Raw genomic sequence first — 8,629 nt, 5'->3', positions numbered from 1 at the left:
TGACGAAGCCCCCCGTCCAACCGAGGTGATGTGGTATGTCAGTACGCCGAGTTGACGATACTGCCCAACCCGGATCATTTTCGTGTGCACAAAAAATAGTGCAAACCAGAGATAGTAGTAATAATAATAATTTTAAAAAAATCGTTGCATAATAGATAATTTATGCAAAGTAGTACTAAAAGAAATATGGCCTAGCACCGAAGTCAATGTCGATGCAGGGCATCGGCGTGATGCGGTAAAGGCGTGGCAAAGCCTGAATTCATAGGCCGGTCCGAGTTCCGGATGCGGCGTTTCTCTGGACCATGTACAGAAATTGAACGAACCACCATGCGACCGTCGTTAATGCGGCCACCATCCGATAGACCTGTGTACATATCTCTCCCTAATAATAAAGCACAGATTGAGTCTCCGGGTTCACTGCCACAATGCGCTTCTTCTCGTGAATTTATGCATTCACTTTAAATTTAAATCATAATCAAGGTGGTACTAAATTTTGAGCTTCGTGCGCCGCCTGATCGAGCACGCGATCGAGCATCCTCCCGTCTCATACCTCTGGCCCACCTTGACCTATCCACGAAATCAAGTAATTCAGGCCTTTCTTTTCACGTCTCACGCATATGGGCCAAGTTGGGCCGTCGCTCAAGGACCAAGTTGCTGCAAAAAAAACCCTGTGGTTTCGGAGAATCAACCCACAGTTCTTTCCGTCGCCTCCCGATCCCAGCTGCCAGGAGGCGCGATCCCGCGCCGTGCTCGATACGGTGCCGTTCCGGCCGTCGGCTGACGACGGCGATTGCAGCGCCCTTCGCCATCGTTTCGCTTCAACTCCTCTCCTCCGTGTGCCTGAGCTCCTCGCTGTGCGCCGCCCGGGAGGGCTCGCATTCGATGCAGAACATCGGGGGATGGAACTTGCAGGACCCAGATCCATGCGTGGCGATGGGGAGGTCGTCGGTGACGCGTATGAAGGACGGAGTGCGGCTTCCCGGGCGGATCCATGGCGGCCCCTGGGCAGAAAGGAGATATGAGGTGAGGGAGAAAGAATGGACGGTGCGACGATCTCGGCAGGAACTCGCCAAAGCCAGCCGATGGTAGACAGGCGTGAGAGAAAGAGGGATCCGACGCGGTGGCGCGAAGTCCTTGCAGGTGGATGCATGTTGGCTTCCTCCGGCTGTCACCGACGTGCACTGACAGGTGAGGAACAAAGAAACATGGTGAGTATTTGAGGTGCCTTCTTTAGTTTCAGAATTGTCTAACCCTCTAGGTACATATTAGTAGGATGGAAAATACTTCTGCACAACATGGCCTTGAAATACAGAAATAGATTATGTCTTTTGTTAGACTAGATTGTTGCCTATGTTATGCTGTTTGCAGGCTATAATTGTTCACGGAGCCATGCAATTGGAGCTGAGGAAATTATCTGCATGGAATGTAAACAAGTGTTGAGCCAGTACAGAGGGACGATCCTCAATTTGTTAATTGCAGAGGTATGCCATTTTCTCTATTTTCTCGTCGCTTGTTCAAAATTCCATCCATAGAAGAGTTTCTCGTGAGATGATTCTTTTATGAATTATCCGTAAATTGCAAATAATATGGTAATGCTCTATGTTCGTGCATACAGGCCCACATAAAGTAAGGTCGGTCTGTGTTTATTTGATGGTACTCACGCTATCAGGTTAGTTCCTTATGATGGGTTGTGATGTACATGAATTTAACTACCCTTTCAGTGCTGCAATTAAACTCATTTTCATGATGGAATAAATTTCTGCATCAACAGGATTGAATCTATTGTCGGTAAAGAAAATGTTGGCTCGGATGTTATGGGCACAACCGGTGAGATGGTTGTTGTGTGGATAGAGAATCAGCTCCATGAAAACAAAACAAATGAGCTGATATTGCAATAGGTTAACCAGGTTACTTTGTGATTTGCCTTGCCCTATACCATTCTCTGATGCAATGTAATTCGTGAAAGAAAGGTAACAGGTGACAATACTTTTGCCTTTTATTCCAGCTGCGTGAGCGTCTACGGAGCCCGAACAGGGAGTCAACAGTCAGCTGTTGTCAGATCTCGAAAATGCGGGTTCTTTTACGACCACCATGGATCCCTCACCCCAAGTCATGATCCAGTTGCTGAATGTCCACAAGAAAATTTATGTGTAAGCAACGTTGCAGCCCAATCTCTCTCTCATACAATATTCTATGTTTTGCAAGTTTGTGTTGGCCACCTATTTGTTAATATGCTTCTCAAGGTCTAAAAATACTCTCTCTATCTGTCTCTCTTTCTCTGTCATCCATCATGCTCTGTTTTTCCAATCCTGCTAGCCACCTATTTGTTAATATGCTTCTCAAGGTCTAAACATATTTTATCAGATTTCTCACACATTGTACAAGGATTATACTGAATAAATTTTAAAAGAGTGGAATCACATATCCAAAAGGCCAATTCATATAGAGGCAATGACCTACTGAACGTTGCTAATAATGATGCTACTATTTTTCAGAATAAACCCGAACCTACAGGAACCATATAGTAGTGGTGAAAAAATGGATAGAGTGATAAACAACTTTTGTATTTTTCTTATTCAGATTAAAGGGACCTCATTCCCCAAGCTACTCGACGAAAAATAAAATGTATGCATGTGCCAATGAATTCCAAAAATTAATCCTCATGTGTGTCCAAATATTTTGTCTGAGAAGTCTCAATGTTCAGTGTTGGAAAAGTATACCTCCCGCTGATAGAACAGGGGAAAGATCATTTTGTTGATGGCGAGTTCACACTGATGCTGATCACCGGCACGCGTTGGCAGTGTCATGCTGCTTGGTCGGCACTGCAACTACACAGCTAAGCAGGAGGTAGGTGAGGTGGGCCTGAGATCTGGAGCATCCAGCTAAGAGTGTTGATATTTGTGTGTGTTGGATTCAGTACTTATCAGTGATATTGGTAGTTCTCTGTAGTACTCTGTTTGTATTAGTTTTACCTTTTCCATCATGATTGCTTAGTTGCATTATTTTTTCTTCTAACTATACTGCCCTGATGTTACTATACTTCCCTGCTGCAGATGATAGCGTCTCAAACTGGACTTTTTGATCATTTGATAAACATTTGGAAATTCAAGCGTGGTCCTCTTCTGCAACCTGTGACCTATTACTTCTTAATTTATGGACTTTAAGTTTCAGTCATCCCTATATCGTCAGGTAATATAACAAGGCTGTTGTTTAGATCATATAATCAAGCATGTCTTCTTATCAGAATTAGTGATTGCCATGTTTGTTGAATTAAAGTTTCCCTTGTCAGATCAGTTTACACACATTGAATTTTACTTAGGGTACCACTAAGGTTTTACCTTCTGCAAAGATATAACACCTACAAATGATCCGACTTTTCTTCTTCTAGATCCCCATGTGTGTGTGTATATGTGTGTGGGTAACTAATTTTCCCCGTGTATAGGTAGACAACGATCAATATGAGAGGGTGCTCAGCTACATATTGATCCTTGTCAATATACTGAATTTGTACAAATTTACTGAATTTACAGATGGAGCTATATGTCCTCGGTGATGTACAAGCAAACACTAAATTGTTGCAGTGTACAATGTCCCTGAGTAATTCCTGGCGCTACAAGTTTTAAAATAAAAAGATGACGGGTCTCTACCATATTCAGCCTCTGCTTTAGAATTTGATTTGAACTATAGGACAACCGGTTGCTTTTGGTAATTTATGCCACTAATTCTCGGTCCTTTGTGTGAGCTATGTTTTCCTTGCGCTTTTGCTTCTTATTTACATATTGGTATGGTGTCAGGTTTACTTGCCTACAAGTTTGGTTCCACTTGGTACGGACACCGTGCTCTGCTGTCAGCATATCTGTAGTATCAGGATATTATTACGACCTTGAATGCTGAATTTAAGGATGTCTTATCATGTACTCCTTCCGTTCCAAAATAGATGACTCAACTTTGTACTAACTTTAATACAAAGTTAGTATAAGGTTGGGTCATCTATTTTGGAATGGAGGGAGTATTACTTTGACTCCCTTCTGAATTATGAGGTCATCCCATAGTCGTCCACTAATCTAGTGTCTGGTCCATCTTCTTACCCTTATCATCATCTTTCCAATCTTGCCCTGACTGTGTATAGACTGTCGAATACTTCAAACAATGAGCAATTTGAAGTTCATAAATATGAAAAATATCTGAAAATGGATTCATTTTTGTTGAAATAACAATGTGTAGAGTGGAAATGCAGAACTATATGTTCCTATTTCAACAACTGGTATTGAATATGCGGTCAACCTTCTTAGAAAAAACTACAAAGTCTAAACATTATTGTGTGATACATATGTAAAACTGTGATGTCTATTTTTCTGAAATATTTTTACTTTATAAAAAGTTTTAAACATGCCATTGCATTATGTTTCATATTTTTGGCCAAGACGCTCTGCGGGGCGATGGCACATGGTCGGCAAGGCAGCGCTCTACAGCGCACGCAATAGAGGCGGCGCCCACGGCGCAGCCTTGGCCTTCGGTGCGCACCGCGGGGGTAGTGCTACCGGCCGCCAGCACGGCCCCGGAGCTGCTTCCCCAGACGGTGGTGCCCATGGCTGTGGCCCATTGGCCCCCGGCCGGGTTCCCCACGGAGGCGCGCGGGTGGCGGCCTCTGACTTGAAGTCTTCTTGAGATTTGTACGCTGATTTCTTGGCCGTTGCTTTGTACTGTCACTACGTGGGTTCAGGTTGCTACTGCTGATTTTTTTGTATGTGATGTTCTAATGATTGTGTGTCTGACCAAGCATAGTTGCGCTTCTGACAATGTATTCGCCTTCCTTTGCTGCACCGAAGTTAGTGAATTGTTCACCATGCTTGACTTTGTTCTAAGCAGGGAAATTTGTGGTGACTTGTAATCAAACTTGCAAGGAACATCCTTACTTCTGATATGTTTGAAGAGGTATGATGGATGGTTGATCTGAGACCTACTGTTTGATGTTTGTTTGCCTTTGCTTTCTAACCAGTGAGGGCTGAAGTGACTGAATCTGGATGTTCTTTAGCAATTGATGCTCTGTCCCAAGTTAAGCATATTCTACTTCCGGTCACTGACCGCAACCCTTACCTCAGTTTTAATTCCTTGAGGTACCATTTGTCCATGTCATTATTGTGCCTGCCATATGGAATTTTGAGCTTGAGTATTTATTTCATATTTGGTCAGCTTTCTTATTAAATGATAGCCCTTTGTGCTCCAGTTGAGTTGATTAAATCTTTTTCATATCACCACAGTTGATGAAGCAAAAGAATTCTACCCTCTATTTGGCTTGGGGTAAATAAAATATTGCCCTTATCTTTTCTGGGTGTATTGTGAAGTATTTCTCAAATTTGCGCAGGACAATGGGTCCAAGAGTTGATGGTTGGGAAGTATCTTTGAAAGGAATGATGGGCATAGTGGTACTTCTTGGGCTTGTCATTACTTCCATCTATTAGGGAGTGAACAAGCTTGTGTTGAATGATGATTCTCTTCCAAAATCCGACCACAAGAAGAAACAGGTCAGTAGAATACTTGAATGTGCTTCGTTGACGCGAGCAGTCTTAGAAGATCGGTACATATGTACTTATTTCTGACTTCCAAATTTCATCGTACAAAAAGAAATACTCAGTGTAATCTTATCTCTGATGTTTGCAAAAATTAAATTAAAAAATGTTGCATAATGGCACGTGGAGCAGGTTACATTTCATTTTTTGCCCGGTGCAATGCACGGGCATTTGTACTAGTGATGGACAAACCAGAGTAATAATTCCTTGGGAAAAATGAACCCAAACAAGCAAAAAATACTAGGATTAATAGCACCTGGTTTATTTGTTGTAGCAATCCGAAGAAAGGTGATTTCCAAAATTTCGACTCGATGTGCACACCCATTGCCTGATGGGCGATAAAGCGACGTCATGGCGATGCTGGCAAAGGTTGGCTCACCGAGGCAAAGCCCTCGGTCCAGCTAACGTGACGAAGCTGGTCGGCTAGTGACGCCGAAGTCTCCGGAGTAGGTTGATGAAGAGATGGCGAAGCCCCCGGTCCAGCAGAGATGTCGAAGCCTCGATGTTAGCCGATGAGTCGAAGTAGGTCGGCTCCATGGACACCGGCTTGAAGGAGAAACAGTGCGGCCCTGCCGATGTAGGTCGTGACGTGGTCAATGCCGGCTTGATGAAGTGACCGTGCATCGATGCCGGTGTGCCCGCTCTGTGTAATCCACGGGGCGATGATGTTCGTGATGATTTATCCTTTGCGATGCCGAACTCTTGTTCGGCTTGCCGAGATGATGATCCAAAGAAGTTGAGCTCGGCTCAGCAAAGTGACGACGTGTCTAGCGCAGGTCGGCAGCCTTGGAGCAATATTGCCGGACTGGTTTGACACCAGCATGATGATGATGATGACCTCAGGGAGGCTTAAAATTTTACTGGCACATGTTTAAAAACGACACACAATACCCTAGAAGAGAACTCCTCTAAAAAAGTTGTCAAATATCATGTTCATAAAGAAACATGAATTCGGGTCGGATCCGTATTCGCGTAGAAAACAGATCTGAAAATTGGCCCACTCATCGGAAGGTTCCCGAAGTTTGAACTGTCGGATTGAGCTGAAATTGGGAGGGGTTGTAGATATGGGAATTCTGCAGTAGATGGATGGTCGGATCTTCCAAAGGACCGACGAGCTGGGCTCTGGAGACCACGCCCTAAACTCGTGCAGATTCCCGTCTAGATTTGACACGACTTCGGTATATCGTAGATGGTCGGAGATTCCTCCATCGGAACTCGACGAAATTTTGCATGGCTGTTGTAGACATAATTCTGCACTATTCCACCGAAGCAATCGTCAAACCGACGCTCGAGGAGGCGGTGACGGCGGATACAAGTTCGCTGTGCATAAAAACAGCACGGCCGCCCGAGGGCAATGTTGACGTTGAGCCCTTGAGCTCCATGGATTATTCCTCTATGATCATGATAAAGATCGGAGTTGATGTTGAAGAAGGTCCCCGTCCGAACATGACGATCGGAGATGGAGCATGGTCCTCGGTCGAGCCAAGGTGACCAGTCGAGCCGGCGACGAAGATGCTGGCGTCGCAGTTGACCAGCGGGCGAGCCATTGATCCTTTTGCCGATCACACAGCAGAACTCTCAATGAAAGCACCAATGTCGGTGTCAAAACCGGCGGATCTCGGGTAGGGGGTCCCGAACTCTGCGTCTAAGGCGGATGGTAACAGGAAGCAGGGGACACGATGTTTACCCAGGTTCGGGCCCTCTTGATGGAGGTAATACCCTACGTCCTGCTTGATTGTTCTTGATGATATGAGTATTACAAGAGTTGATCTTCCACGAGATCGTTGAGGCTAAACCCTAGAAGCTAGCCTATGATATGATTGTTGTTATATATCTATCGACTAGCCTGGCCTCGGTTTATACAATGCACCATAGGCCTAGGATAACAAGAGTCCTAGCCGAATACGCCGGTGGGGAGAAGTCCTTGTCTTGATCGCCAAGTCTTGTGGAATCTTCCTTGTATGCGGCAGCTGTCCGAACTGGCCCATGAGTATATGGCCATGGGGGTCCTCGGCCCAATCTAACAGAACCGGAGATGACGTGGTGAGTACCCCCTGGTCCAGGACACCGTCAGCCTCCTTATTATGTACAACTATTTTTTTGCTTTCTCCTGGTTTCCTGACATCACGGTCCCACACCATTGTCAACCTATGTAGTCAATATAAACGAGAGAATTGCACAAGGTGCGACCGACAGCTGGGACCAAGCAGCTCGAGCAGTATTTGTGTTTTTGAGGCCTGAGCACTGCAGAGTTTTTCTTAGCGATGATTTCGTTGTTGTTCAGAGGAGAGCAGGGTATTAACTGGGCGGGTTGTGGCCAGTCTAGCCCAGGCCAGATATCCAGCCCAGATACTAATTTTTTTCAAGATGAAAATGGCTAGCCCAGCTATACGTCTTTTTGAGGAATATCTAGACAAGGTCAACTTGTTATTCTCCGCCCCGCTGGGTTGTAAATCTTTCCTAGGAGGGATGCATTAGGCTTAACAGGAAAATGGGCTTTAAAAAAAATAATAAATGGGATGTAATTATAAAAACTAGGCAGTAACTATAAAAAAATGCATGAAACAAGAAATTAGTTTATAAAATATTATTTATGGATTTTGAAAATCTTAAATTTTCATTGTTGCGCGTGCAATGTTTCGTTGGATTTTTACGTAATACAAATTTATATTTAATCTAACTAGAAATTTCAGGATAAAAATATTTCGGATCCCATCAAAATGTGGGAAATTTTATTGAATTCTGTCCTCAACGGTTGGTTGAAATTATTAATCATTGTCCTAGCTATAAAATGGGCTGTACTTTTAACAAACTGTAAATGGGCTATTGTAAATTCCATTAAAATTCAAAAATGGGCTGTACTTTCTTACAAAACACAAATGGGCTATAAGTTCTCTGCCACACACTTGTGGGCCTACTAAGTGACGCGGCCCCTAAGAAAAATAAGTTGACGTCTATGCAAGGCTTTGTCAACTTATTATAGTCAACACACGGTTCTAGCAGCGTGTCATCCACCGCCGTGGTGCTCTCGGGGCAGCGTGGTCAATGTGGTCAATGAC

At 44.1% G+C, this 8,629-nt stretch overlaps 1 long non-coding RNA gene across 3 annotated transcripts; it reads left to right on the top strand.

Annotated features, from left to right (window-relative positions):
- The first annotated feature begins 665 nt into the window (after positions 1–665).
- On the top strand, positions 666–7,007 carry LOC125512312 (uncharacterized). Of its 3 annotated transcripts, none has more exons than XR_015608500.1 (6): positions 666–1,481; positions 1,616–1,669; positions 1,772–1,907; positions 2,006–2,150; positions 2,581–2,847; positions 3,054–7,007. It is a non-coding gene; the product is annotated as an uncharacterized LOC125512312 (long non-coding RNA). The 3 variants fall into 3 exon arrangements; XR_015608501.1 differs by having other exon boundaries at positions 2,006–2,847; positions 3,054–3,189; positions 3,531–7,007; XR_015608499.1 differs by having other exon boundaries at positions 2,006–2,847.
- Positions 7,008–8,629: the final 1,622 nt, after the last annotated feature.

The sequence above is a fragment of the Triticum urartu genome, chromosome 6A (genome assembly GCF_056163025.1).
Source record: "Triticum urartu cultivar PI428250 chromosome 6A, HENAU_Tu73, whole genome shotgun sequence".
NCBI classification, from domain to species: Eukaryota; Viridiplantae; Streptophyta; class Magnoliopsida; order Poales; family Poaceae; genus Triticum; species Triticum urartu.
Note: the sequence above shows the minus strand (reverse complement) of the source record. Positions and strands in the feature narration are given on the sequence as shown.